The following is a 14,760-nucleotide window of genomic DNA, read 5'->3' as shown; positions in this document are numbered from 1 at the left end:
AAATAGAATAATTATAATAATATACCATAATAAAAATTACATGAATGTGATCTGTCTCTCTCTTAAAATATCTTAGCATACTGTGCTCACCCTTCTAGTGATGATGTGAGATGATGAAATGCCCACATGATGAGATGAAGGGAGGTGCGTGATGTAGGCACAGGACGGAGCATTAGGCTACTACTGACCGTCGATGACTCGTCCAGAGGAGATCAATGGTTGACTGTGGATAACTGAATCCATGGGAGGCAAAACCTTGGATAAGGGAGGGATACTACATTCCAAGGATGTGTCATCTTTACAGCAGAGGGGCTGGCTGCAGTTTATAAACTACACTTCCCCATCTCATGTCTTCTCTCCATCATATTATTCAATTCAGAGCACTTAACAAGGTTGTTTGGGACACACGAGGTACACAATGATGTTGGCTAATTGAATTGATGAGCCTAATTTCCTTCATTATTCAATTTTGGTGGAAGATAAAACAGTATTTGTTCCTTGTTTAATGAAATAATTAAGAGATCGTGGCTGCACAAAATAGTGAGAAAGTTTTACGTTTATATCTTCTGACTTCAGCATTTATTGAAGCTGGCCAATAGATCATTTTTCAGTTGGCTATAAAAATGCAGTTTATGTCCTCAAACCCAAAAAGCTTGTTGGAGCCAATTCAAAGAGCCCAGGCAGAAAGTGGGGGGTTCAGAAAAAGGACTGTGACAGACATGGGGTTAGAATTCCCTGTCTAAATTATGGGAGGCCAGGGGTTGCCCCAGCTGGGGAGCTGGGTTGGGGGACTGGATGGCATTAGCCCACGCACCAGAAAACAGAGCAGAGGTGAAATTGAGAAGTAGGAAAATAGAGTAAAACTTCAGTCAGAGCTAACAGAGTGTGTGAGCCAGTGAGACAGCTCTAGGTAGGTCACGGGGCAGTCGCTGGCACCTGGAACACAAAGATGGAGGAGATGGGCTGGGAGTTAGAACCCCAGGCTGCCGGGCTGAAACTGAGGGTCTTCACCATGGACCAGCCATGACCTGGAGGCCAAGAGAGCTGGAGCAAGTGTCAACAAGAAATGAATGCTCAGACTTGGCTTGAAAAGCACCAGCAGGCTGCCAAAGATTGGAATAAAACCCGAGTCCACGCATAGGAGGATGAACACATAAAGTGTGCTATGAATGGTACAGCAATGGAATGACCAAAGTCCAGCTGTGAAAACATGGCCGTTCCTTCCCAGCTGGACCCAACCGAAGAACGAGGACACAAAGGAACATGCTAGTGAAATTCTATTTACTCAAAAACAGAAGAATGGAACCATATTTTCTAGATTTTAAACACACAGGTGGTAAAACTATAAAGAAAAAGGAGGCCCTATTAGACGAAAGAAGATAGTGAAGGTGGTGGAGAAACAGGGTACTACTTCTTCACCAGGCTGGTGGCTACAAGAGTGTTTGCTTTGTATTTCCGAATTAAATGGTCCACATATGTTTTGTGCACTTTTCTTTTTTGAGGCTCTATTTCATAGCTTTTAAGAAAGTGAGTCAAGGAAATCAAACAATTTAAAAATCCTGCAACCAATTCTTTTAAGGGAGGGTTCCCGTCATTGCTTCACTCGCCAGCCCTACATGACCATTTTGGCAGGTTCCCCATAGGCAAAATCTGCAGGCGTCTTGGCCCATTTATTCAACCAACAAACACAGGCCAGGTGCTTGCTATGTGCTGGGTACCATGCTAGCCCCTGAGGGTCTTCACCATGGACCAGGTCTGCTGGTTCAGGTCTGCTCCTTGCTCCTGTGGCATCTGAGTGAACCGAGAAAATTATGTGATGCATAATGCTTCCCTTTCCCCCTGGAATTTCTGGAAGCCCAGAGCTGAAGTTTGGTCTTATTTTGGGTAGGTGTCCCTATCATAGATTTTTGGCTATAATTATCTCCCCACCCCCTCCCATCTGCACCCCTTGTTTCATCATACAAGCTAAGTTTTTACTCATTAGTTTTGCAGGATCTGCCACACTTTACCGGAAGCCACTTCAAATCCTTTTGGGAGGAACTCGGAGAAAATTAGTGAATAGCAGGAAACCCCTTGCTCTCCTCTTAGCCGGGTCCCCCTTTGCTCAGGCCAGGACCCTCCTTCCCCACTCTGCCCTTCCTGGAGCCTGGGCTTGCCTTTTCTGCCCCCTCCACAGACCTCCTCCAGGAGACAGTCCGCCATACCTGAGACATTGGATGGAGGTTGTGGGGGACACTCTTACTTTTTACACCTGTCACATTTTCCAGTCCCTTCACTTCAGAAGCAAACACATGAGCAGGCCTTGTTTCTCTTATTGGTCCCCACCCAGCGGAGCAAAGACTTTGTGAAGGTGAGCGGTGAGCTAGAGTAGGAGCAGAGTTAATCTTGGATTTGGAGGCTGAAGGCTTCCGTTACACCAGCCGTAACAGGCTGGAGAGGGTCCTTCAAGCAGAAATACACTTTAATTTACTATTTTGAAACACCCTTAATCAGCTCTCAGAATACACTTCACTTTGCTACAAGATACGCTGGCAGGAAGCTGTATTTGGACGGACCAGGAATGCCGGCTGACTTTCGCGGCCAGGGGAGGGGTCTTTGAAAACGGCGCTCCCCGATGAAGGTGCTGACTACACCCCGGGCTTGCCTGGGGAGAGGGCACTGGGGCCACTGTGGTGAGTCCAGGACTGCTTCTGGCTTCTCTGGCACCTTCCCCCAAGGGCTTGGGAAAGGAGGGGGCTGCAGACTCCAGGCTTTCTTTGATTCTGTTGGTGTGATAAACCCTAAGCAGGCATCTTTGGAATGTGACCATGCCAAGGATCCTGTTCCTTTTATGACTCCACCAGGCTTCTGGGCCACTTCCAAGACATTATCTGGAGAAAGAAAAATGTTCACGGAGCTGGACAAAAAAAAAAAAAAAAGGGAAAAAAGTGCCTTAATTATGTTTAGAGCCATTTTCAGCATGACTGAAATAAGTTTAGGCTGTTCTGGGGAAATGGGCTGAGAGCTTTGTGCTGTATGGCTAGACGCTCTTGAGTTGGAAGAAAATGCATTCAGAACAACAGTGTGAAGTCCCGAAAATGTGTGCCACTTCCCCCAAACTGCACACCCTCTTGTGTTCCTGCACAAACACACAAATGCACACATACACACGCACACGCATACGGAAATGCCCACACCCAGGGTCATATTCAAACACACAACCGTCTGCCTACATGGATATGTGGACACAAAGTTCAGAAAGGGAAAGAGAAAGGAGGGAAAGGTGTAATAGAAAAGATATTTTTTAAAAAATTAACATATAATGTATTATTTGCCCCAGGGGTACAGGTCTGTGAATCATCAGTCTTACACAATTCACAGCACTCACCATAGCACATGCCCTCCCCAGTGTCCATCCCCCAGCCACCCACCCCTCACACCCTCTCCCCTCCAGCAGTCCTCAGTCTGTTTCATGAGATTAAGAGTCTCTTATGGTTTGTCTCCCTCCTGATTCCATCTTGTTTCATTTTTTGCCTCCCCCGCCCCGATGACCCCCTGCCCTAACTCTCAAATTCCTCATATTAGGGAGATTATATGATAATTGTCTTTCTCTGATTGACTTATTTCACTCAGCATAATACGCTCTAGTTCCATCCACATCATTGCAAATGGCAAAATTTCGGGGGCGGGGGTTGATGGCTGCATAGTATCCCATTGTGTATATATAACACATCTTCTTTATCCATTCGTCTGGTGATGGACATCTAGGTTCAGGAAAGACATTTTTAAGAAAACAAGGCCTTCCGTACAAATATCTGGCAAAGAGTAGATACAGAGTTTATGGGCTCTCTGTAAGAAAAAGAAAGCCGTTAGAGAGGATGATAAGATCACATCCAGAGGTTGGGGCAAGTGTGGCTGTGAAGCTTTAGTGTCCCTAGGTTAACAGTAAGTGCACATCTAAACAGAATTTTCTTTGACCCCATCACAAGTTAAGTGTCTATGCCAAACTGATTTTCATATACACACGTATTTCCCACATATGTGGGTGGGATGTGAGACACCTTGGGACCATAATGGCCAGGCAAGCCCCCTGCTCCAGTAAGGACAACAGTGAGTATAATAATACACCCCTTACTATTCTTTTAATAGCTATAGAATCTGTCACCTTTCTCATCCTTGATATTGGTCATTTCTGCTAAGATGTATTCATTCAATAGATCTAAAAGAACCAGCTTTGGATTTCACCGCTGTTTCTCTATGTTTGTGTGTTTTCTAGTTCATGGAGCTCTGCTCTAATGCGCATTAATTCTTCTGTTCTACTATTGTGGGCTTAACTGACTCTTCTTTTTGCTGGTATCTTAATGTAAAATCAGAGTTCACTGATTTTAGACCATTCTTCTCTTCTAATGTCTCAGATTAGTGCAATAAAATTCCTTCTCAGCGCCATTTAGCAACATCCCACACATTTTGATATGCTATGTTTTTAATTTTATTCAGTTCAAATGCTTCCTAATTTCCCTTATGATTTCTTCTTTGGCCCTTGAGTTATTTAGAAATGTGTTATTTAGTTTCCAGGTATCTGGAGATTTGCTAGTGATCTTTCAGGAATTGATTTATGTTTTAATTCCACCATGGTCAGAGAACACACTCTGTATGAACACACTTTTACAGTTACTGAGAATTGTTTTATAGCCCAGAATATGACCAATCTTGGTAAATGTTCTGTGTACATTTGAAAAGAATGTGTCTTCTGCTGTGTTTGGCTGCGGTAACACATAAATGGAAATTAGGTCAAGCCGGTTGATAATATTGTTTAAATCTTCTCTATCCATACTAATTTTCTCTAGACTTGTTCTATCAGTTTTCAAGAATGTGATACTGAAATCCCTATGGTGGACTTCTCTAGTTCTCCTTGTATTTTTAAATGAAGATTTTATTTATTTATTTTGAGAGAGAGAGAAAGAGGGGAGAAGGGCAGAGAGAGGGAGACAGAATCTTAAGCAGGCTGTACGTGCAGCATGGAGCCCCATGTGGGGCTTAATCTCACAACCTTGAGACCATGACCTGAGCTAAAATCAAGAGTCAGACGCTTAACCTGCTGAGCCACCGAGGTGCCTCCTCCTTGTACTTCTTTTATTCACATATTTTAAAGCTCTTACTAAGTGCACGCATATTAGTATCGTCATGTCCTCTTGAGGAACTGATTCTTTTAGCATTATAAAATAATCTTTTTATTCATGGTAACATGATTTCCTCTGAAATACATGTTTAATATAGCGAACCTAGCTTTCTTTTGATCTGTGTTAGCAGCATTTATCTTTTTCCATCTTTTCAGCCTAATCATGTATTAATATTTGAAGTGAGTTTCTCATAGGCAGCCTGTACTCGGGTCAGTCTGACAACCTCTACCTTTTTTTTTTTTTTTTTAAGATTTTATTTATTTATTTGACAGAGATCACAAGCAGGCAGAGAGGCAGGCAGAGAGAGAGAGAGAGGAGGAAGCAGGCCCCCTGCTGAGCAGAGACCCCGATGCGGGGCTCGATCCCAGGACTCTGAGATCATGACCTGACCCAAAGGCAGCGGCCTAACCCACTGAGCCACCCAGGTGCCCCCAACCTCTACCTTTTAATAGGATGTTTAGAACACTTACATGACAGTTAATTATTTGTATGGTTAGCTTTAAAGTTATGATAGTGCTGTTTATTTTCTATTTGACCCATATGTTCTTTGTTCCTCTTTTTCTCTTTTCTTGCCTTCTTTTGAAATAACTGAATAATTTTATTGTCCCATTTTAGCTCCTTTTGGCTTGTTAACCATTACTCTTTGTGGTGAATTTAGAGTTCAAAGTGCACGTCTCTAACTTACTACAATTTAACTCAGGATGGTATTAGTCACTTTGCCCGTAAGTATCTTATCACAACATGCTTCCATGTCTCTGCTCTCCATCTTTGTGCTCTTGTTGCCACACAGTTTACTACTTTAAACCCCATGCTGTTTTGTCATATTGCTTCTAAACAATCAATTCTCTCTTAAGGACATTTTGGTAATTTTTAAGTCCTATAATTACCCATACACATATCATTTCCTTTGCTCTCCACACCTTTGTGCAAGTCCAGATTTCCATCTGGTGCTATTTCTTTTGACCTGAATGACTCCTTTAATATTTTTTATAGTACAGGTCTGCTGGTGATAAATTCTTCAGCTTTTGTGTTTTCAAAAGTCTTTATTTTGCTTTCATTCTTTTGAGAGATACTTTCACTGGGTATAGAATTCTAGTTTAATAATTCTTTTTTCTTTCAGCACTTTAAAGACATTGCTCTATTGTCTTTTTTTAAAAAAGATTTTATTTATTTATTTGACAGAGAGAGATCACAATCAGACAGAGAGGCAGGCAGAGAAAGAAGGAAGCAGGCTCCCGGCTGAGCAGAGAGCCTGATGCGGGGCTCGATCCCGGGACCCTGGGATCATGACCTGAGCCGAAGACAGCAGCTTAACACACTGAGCCACCCAGGCACCCCATCCCTATTGTCTTCTTGCTTACATTTTTCTGATGAGAAAACTGCTAGCATCCTTATCTTGTTTCTTTGTACATTTCTTTTCTCTGATTGCTGTTAAGATTTTCTCTTTATTGCCGTTTTTGGCCATTGATTATGATATGCCTTGGTGTCATTTTCCTTATTTTTTTGTGCTTGGGATTCGCTTGTTGAAAAATGCAATAAAATTTGATTTGATTTTTAAAATATCTTTCATGTCTTTACTTAACCCTTTGAACATATGAAATAATATTATTATAAATATTTTAATGCCCTTGTCTCTTATTTCTAATATCTGTGTCAGTTCTAGATCAGTTTTGATTGATTTTTCTCTTTATTATATTTTCCTGCTTATTTGTATATTTGTAGTCTTTTACTGGATGCTATAAATTGTGAATTTTACTTTCTTGGATGTTGGTTAATTTTGTATTTTTAGAAATATTTTTGAGCTGTGTTCTGGCATGCAGGTAAGTTATTTGGAGATAATTTGATCCTTTCAAGTTTTCCAATATTTGTTAGATTAAATTGGAGTAGTACTCAATCTGGGCCTGATTTCCCCCACTTCTAGGGAAAGACTGTGCACTCTATCTGGTACCTTATGAATCAGAGGCTTTCCAGTTTGGTAGGGGCAGCATATTCCTAGCCCCATGTGGAGCATATGCACTTTTACCTGCATCCGCGAGCTTCCCCACAACATTGATATTCCTTTGACTACTCAGGGAGACCCCCACTGCAGGATTCCAGAGTCCTTCTCTATGCAGCTCTCTCTCCTTTCTGAGACTCTGTCTTGTGACTATGGCCACCCTGCTTCCTTAATCTCAACTCCACCTCCTCAATTCAGAAGGTTCCCCTGGGCTCTGTTTGGGTCCCATCTCTATGTGCTACAGCCTGGAAACTTCCACAGCTATAAGCTGGAACAACTGTAGGGCTCCCCTCTTTTGTTTCCCATCTCCAGGGACCACTGCCTGTATCACCTGATAGCCAGCATCTTAAATACCATTGTTTCACATATTTCATCCTCTTTGGGGTTAGTAAGTCTAATTTCTGTCATCTACCTTAGCTAGAACCAGAAGTCCTTCTTTGACCTTTTTTTTTAACATTTATTTTTTATTTTTTCAGTGTAACAGTATTCATTATTTTTGCACCACACCCAGTGCTCCATGCAATCTGTGCCCTCTATAATACCCACCACCTGGTACCCCGACCTCCCACCCCCACCCCTTCAAAACCCTCAGATTGTTTTTCAGAGTCCATAGTCTTCTTTGACTTTTTAAAAAAATTTATTTATTTTCAGCATAACAGTACCATTATTTTTCACCACACCCAGTGCTTCATGCAATCCGTGCCCTCTATAATACCCACCACCTGGTACCCCAACCTCCCACCCCCCCCCCCCGCCACTTCAAACCCCTCAGATTGTTTTTCAGAGTCCATAGTCTCTCATGATTCACCTCCCCTTCCAATTTACCCCCCATGTCCTCCATGCTTTTTGTTGTGCTCCACAAATAAGTGAAACCATATAAATAATCGACTCTCTCTGCTTGACTTATTTCACTCAGCATAATCTCTTTGACTTTTTTTTTTTTTTTTTTTTTATTTTTTTTATTTTTTTTATTTTTTATAAACATATATTTTTTATATACATATATTTTTATCCCCAGGTCTGTGAATCACCAGGTTTACACACTTCACAGCACTCACCAAATCACATACCCTCCCCAATGTCCATAATCCCACCCCCTTCTCCCCAACCCCCTCCCCCCGGCAACCCTCAGTTTGTTTTGGAGACAAACCATAATCTCTTTGACTTTTTAATCTCATTTTATAGATGAGGCATCTAAGACTTTGAAGGATTAAGGAATTTGCTCAGGCAGATTCAGCCTGTAGCTGGGAAGTTCATGTTCACATCAGACAGTCCAGAGCCAGAGCCATGCTTGTATGGTCCACATAGTCTATGTAGATGACTTTATTCCGTATTTGTGATAACATTCTAATGTAAGCATTGTTATTCACTTGTTTGCTTTAAAAATATTTTTTGAGGGTTTTCTATGTGCCAGACTAATTCTAGGTGCTAGGAATGCAGCTGTGAGCAAAGTTTACTCAAGTCTTCTGACCCGTCAGAGCTAACATTCTAGCAGAAGGAAGAGACAAACACACAAGGCAAAAAAGTAAATAATAGAGCAAGTGAGGCAGCAATATTCTAGGAACCATTTCAAACAGGGAAGAGGTGTTACTGACCTGCTGTTTGTCACCTCTCCCTTCCCACTGAGGAGGCCATGGGGTCCGGGCCGTGTTGATCAGAGTCTCTGAGGTTCACTCCCTTTGGAGTCACAAAGAGTAAGAATGAATATAGAGCTCTCAGAGGACAGCGTTCTCAACACCTGAAGAGAGCTTACCTGTGATGCAGATTTGAGAGGGTGGTTAGGGGAAGACAGAGAAAGAGTGAAAGAATGTCAGTGAGAAGGAGACAGAGAGCGCTACCATTCCCCTCTGGGTTACACCCTTCTCAGCCAGACACCTCTGGATTTGTCAGTTTCTTGAGCTAGTTTGGGTGGAGTTTCTGAATGTGTCCTCAACTGAGTCCTGACTCTTGTAGTCACTGAGGTTTTAGAGACAGAGGAGACCACCACGAACTCTGGAGCACTCACAACTTTCCAGAACGTTCCAGAAAAGAAAAAGGCTGCATAAGGGTCTCATCTTCAGGAAAAAGTCAAGGCAAATGGAAACAGAAGAGCAGTAAATTAAGAAATGAAAGACCAGAACCAAAACCAAATGCTGACTTTGATGCTTTGGGATCTTATGGCAAGACCCCCCACTTCCTGACACCCTGAGGTGTCATTACGGTAAAGCACTCCCCCACTCAGGGTTTCCTCTCCATGTTTTATCTCAGAATACTTTTTATTTTGCATAAGTTCAGATGTAAACTGTGTCTCATGATCCCAATTCTCGTGACATTATTGAAAGACCTGACATAGCTGGGGACTTTCTGAGGGCCAACTTCTGGGTTGTTCACCCAGTACCCTGGCCTTCTCACAGTGCACGACACAGAGTAGGGGCCCAGAAGAATGTTTTCTTATGTTCTTTTTTTTTGAGATTATTTATTTATTTATTTATTTGACAGAGAGATAGAGAGTGAGCACAAACAGGGAGAGTAAGAGAGGGAGAAGTAGGCTCCCCACTGAGCAAGGAGCTTGACATGGGGCTCCATGGGATGCTGGGTTCATGACCTGAGCTGAAGGCAGCCTCCTAACCAACTGAGCCACCAGGCATCCCCGCTTTCTTACATTCTTCCTGAAAATCTGGCTTTCTTGAGACTTCTGCATAACCCCATCCTTTAGGTTTAGCATGGCCTGTGGAGAAGCCAGTGGCTGTCTTGTTGTGGGTTCTTTATTGTGGGGGGGGGGGTTCTAGATTTGCAGGGGTGGGGGTTGGGGATCTTGGTGGCAGTCACAGCAGTTTTATGACAATAAGGGTATCTGGTAAAAACCTATGTTCTGCCTGGTTAGGCCTGTTTGCCTTCCTACTTTCCAACACAACAAAGGTTTCAGACATCTTCCTCATGCCATTTTTCAGTGCTGAACTAACATAGAGTCACAGAGCATTAGATAAAGCTATGAAGGTGTCATCTCTGTTTCTCTCTGTCTTTGGCCTCTTCTCCTGGGGATTTGGCATGCGAGTAGCAGTGACCTTATAACCTAACCTGCCGATAGAATTGTGGAGACTTTTCTGGCAATCCGAGATGCTAACCATCATAATCCAGCCTGTGTCTGTCACCCGTAAAGGCTCTTAGGATTCAGAAATTCAGGAGCACTGCCTACTCAAGAGTTTGCTTTGTTTCTCCGAGAAATGAAAAGGAAATTTCTAGGAACTACAAATACTGGAGGTATTTGGATACACCTGCTTGCTCAAGAGCTGAAGATGGTAACTTATTTAATCTGTCAAACAAGATCATTAATTTATCAAATGTCATGGATCTCACTCGAGAGAAGTTATTAGTGGAGAACCCCGTGGATGTTCTCCTTTACAGTCGAATATCTGTAGCTTATCAGGCTCTAGTAGTAAATCATATTTTTCTCTCTTGCCAAGAGAAAAATCTATTTTTTGAAATTGTTTAGAAGAGAAAGCCACATATTGATTTAAAAATGTATGTGAATAACGTAAGTCCCCAAACTCAGCTATAATATGACAAAGAATAACAAGGAATTAATGAAAGTTGGCAGGAACAAAGGAGGAAAAACTCCAGGAGAAAACTGCGACCTGTTCCCAAGAAAAAAGTGAACCTGAGTTGAAGGGATTACAAAATGAGGCAGATGCCCTCATTCGGCACTTCCGGAATAACGTAGCACTTCCTCCTGGGAGTGGAATGAAGAAATGCTCATTACTGTAATTTCCTTCTGGCAAACAATTAGTGGCTCCTGAACTGTAGTGGCTGGAGTCCCGAGAGGAAAGATGCTCGCTGGAAGCAACAGGGAAAGAAATGTGTTCTTGTGAATGTTCCTGGCACCCCGTTCATCTCCCAGCAGGGTACCCGCACCCGGATAACTGTCTCCCCGGGGGAGCTCATGAGGGACACTGCCTCATGCCCCATCGCTCCTAGCCGAGGACTGACAGAGACGCAAGCATTTTCTAGATCGCTACAAGGGCTTCGCAGCTGCGAACGCCAGGATTCTTCCAGTGTCTAATCATAACCGTCCTCAGATGTATGTGATTATAAACCGATCCCAGATAAAAGAAAATATTTTTAGAGAGGTTGCATCTATTTCTCATACACACTGATGCTGAATCATTCTTTCCACTTTATTCCCTATCTCTTCTGCAGCCTACGTTTCTCCCCTCCCCTCTCCTCTACCCCAGGTCTTTACCCAGCCCGCGCACACCTGTTCCCAGGGCTTCCTCTGATGGGATCCGTTCATCCTTGCCCTTTTCTTGGATAACTGCAGTTTGCTTTGCTTGTTCTCTTCCCTTTTCCACTATTTTTGCCAACTGGCTCCAGGGTGTTTTGTATTGGACCCCAAGAGCCTGTGCGTCCGGGGTCTTCTCTGACCATGGCAGCTGGAGGGTGATGCCCTGTGGCTTCCCGGGGACCTCTTCACCAGAACCCGGGGATAGAAAATGTGTTAAGTGCTGGTTCTACTTTGGCTTTAATTTGCTCATTGATTACAGTCTCTCGAAAGTCTTTCTAACTCATTTACTTTTTATCCAGTGATAACAATATTTTCATCTATAAGGCAGCATGACTTAGGATTTAGAAGCAAAGACTCTGCAACCAGACCACCTCATTCACATTCTGGCTCTGCCACTGACTAGGGGTGTGACCTCGGGCAAATCACTTAACCTCTCTGGATCTTATTGTCCTCAACTGGAAAATGGGGGTAATAATCATTATAGCTTCTTTTTTTTTTTTTTTTAAGATTTTGTTTATTTATTTGACAGACAGAGATCACAAGCAGGCAGAGAGAGAAAGGAAGGAAAGCAGGCTCCTTGCTGAGCAGAGAGCCCGATGCGGGGCTCAAACCCAGGACCCTGGGATCATGACCTGAGCTGAAAGCAGAGGCTTTAACCCACGGAGCCATAATTACAGCTTCTTAATAGTGCTGTCCTGAAAACTGGATGTGAAACCCTCTGGGAACAGAGCTGAGACTATAGTTAGTCATATTTAAGTGTGTGATAAGTAAAATTTTTTAATACTTTGCCTTCAAAAATAACTTTAAAAATTTTCAGCTAAGACATATACATAGCACAGAAGTCAGAAAAAAAATGTATGAGCAAGAAAGAAATAAAAACAAGACACATTTCCTGCGGCTCCGAGGACCCTCGGGGCCAACCTGGGTTGGATGCTGGTGTTGAGCGGAGTTTGGTGGGCTCTGCAGAGCTCCTCGTGAACTGCACGTTGGGAGAATTAATTCATGAGAACAGGGGTTCCGGCCACAGGGTCAAGGTTCCTTTGGTGCCCAAAGTTACAGCAAAGAAGCTGCAGGCTCGCATGCACACCCAGGCCTATTGAAGAATGGGCAAACATAGGTTCCAAATGTGTTTGCAAGCACCACTTTTACTCTTAGAAGTGGAGACCATCACAGGTTCTGCAGACCCCATCTCCCCAAGCTGGGCACAGACCGGTGCGCTCTCCCCCTCTGCAGAGTCATGTCCCTACCTGTCCATCACACACCTTCATGCAAGACTTTCCTGACTCCCGGTGTTAGGTCTTTTTGGCCTGTTCTCTCTATTCTACCATTTCCTTTTTTCCCTTTCTTTTCAAACTCTTAACACAGACTTCTATGCATTTCATTATTTTAATGGCTAGTCCTGTGGGTTTTTGGTTTTAGTTTATATGTTTTCCCCATTATGATATTGACTAGCATCCCTATTAAACAAAACAGAACAACAGCTTTAAAAACAAAAAACAAAGAACAAAAAACAAAAACAAAAACAAACAAACAAACAAACAACGAGGCGCAGGAATCAAAGAGGGCTTGCAAACCAGCAACCCAGACTGTTGGTGAGTTGAGAAAAGCGTCCTCCATTCTGGGTTCTTAGGCAGGAGCTGTGTCCAGTCCAGCCAGGGAGTGGGAGGAGTACCAGCCTGATGGGGAATCTGGTTAAGGCAGAGAAGGGCGAGGATGTGCATTATCTAGGGTATGGTTAAAGCAGAGCATTCCTGCACCTTGGAGGGAAAGAAGGTATGTATTCCTGTGTCTGCCACACAACCCTGGGGTTCTGGGAGTTCTAACCCCAGGTTTGCAAGAGAAAATCCCAGCCCAGGGCAGAGGTGGACAGAGTGAACTAATGGCCGAGACTTTGGCTTCTCAGCATCCAGAAATGACAGTGTGCCGCTCCCTGAGATAGTGAGCAGAGAGTTGAGGCAGTGAGGGACAAAGGACCTTGCTGGCTGCCACATCTGGGGGATGGGTAGGGAGATTGACAGAAGAGGAAGTGCCCACTCGTGGGGCAACCTGCCTCAGCCTGCGGGGAGTGGGCCAGAAAGATCTGCAACTCCCCACTCAAAGTGTGGGTGAGGGGCCTATCTGTCATTTTTTTCTTCTTCTTTTTCTCTGTAGGTAAGGGATCTGGGGGAATGCATGCAGTGCTCAAGCTTTGCTTGTCCTACAGCCGGCTGGACTAACTTACCTGTAGGCAGAGGGCTGTGTATTTCAGGGCAATGGGAAAATCCCCTTATTTCCCCGCAGGTGTGCACAGAGCGAGTTTCTCAAGAGTAGGGGCCATGTCTCATTTTCCTAAGTGCCCTCAGCACCCGGGACGTGGGAAAGTGATTTGTTGAAGGAAAGACCGGGAGGAAGGGAAGGGAAGGGAAGGAAAGGAAAGGAAGCGTGATGAATCCATCCACTTCCTGCACCTCAGAGCAAAGGGGCAAAAAATGTATAAAGCTGTATAGTCTGAGACAAGCATGCGTGAAAGAGCTTAATTCTGAAACATGCATAAAGCAGGTTGTTAGCATGCAGGTGAGTATGAGGGGAGGGGAGCTCAGACCACCAGAGCCTGAGGATAGAAAATGCAGAAGGAGCCTCAGAATGGTCCCAGGGACCCTCTTCCACTGTTGGTGGGAATGCAAGTTGGTGCAGCCTCTTTGGAGAACAGTGTGGAGATTCCTCAAGAAATTAAAAATAGAACTTCCCTATGCCCCTGCAATTGCACTCCTGGGTATTTATCCCAAAGATACAGATGTCGTGAAAAGAAGGGCCATCTGTACCCCAATGTTTATAGCAGCAATGGCCACGGTCGCCAAACTATGGAAAGAACCAAGATGCCCTTCAATGGACGAATGGATAAGGAAGATGTGGTTCATATACACTACGGAGTATTATGCCTCCATCAGAAAGGACAAATACCCAACTTTTGTAGCAACATGGACAGGACCGGAAGAGATTATGCTGAGTGAAAGAAGTCAAGCAGAGAGAGTCAATTATCATAGGGTTTCACTTATTTGTGGAGCATACCAAATATCATGGAGGACAAGGGGTGTTAGGAGAAGGGAGTTGTGGTAAATTGGAAGGGGAGGTGAATCATGAGAGATTATGGACTCTGAAAAACATTCTGAGGGGTTTGAAGTGGCAGGGGGGTGGGAGGTTGGGGTACCAGGTGGTGGGTATTATAGAGGGCACGGATTGCATGGAGCACTGGGTGTGGTGAAAAAATAATGAATACTGTTTTTTCTGAAAATAAATAAATAAAATAAAAAATAAAAAAAAGAATGGTCCTGGGTCCCAGCCCCGCACTGGCAACAATGGGGCTT

Source organism: Mustela lutreola, chromosome 4 (genome assembly GCF_030435805.1).
Source record: "Mustela lutreola isolate mMusLut2 chromosome 4, mMusLut2.pri, whole genome shotgun sequence".
NCBI lineage: Eukaryota > Metazoa > Chordata > Mammalia > Carnivora > Mustelidae > Mustela > Mustela lutreola.
The sequence above is the reverse complement of the archived record's forward strand: the minus strand, read 5'-3'. Positions refer to the sequence as shown.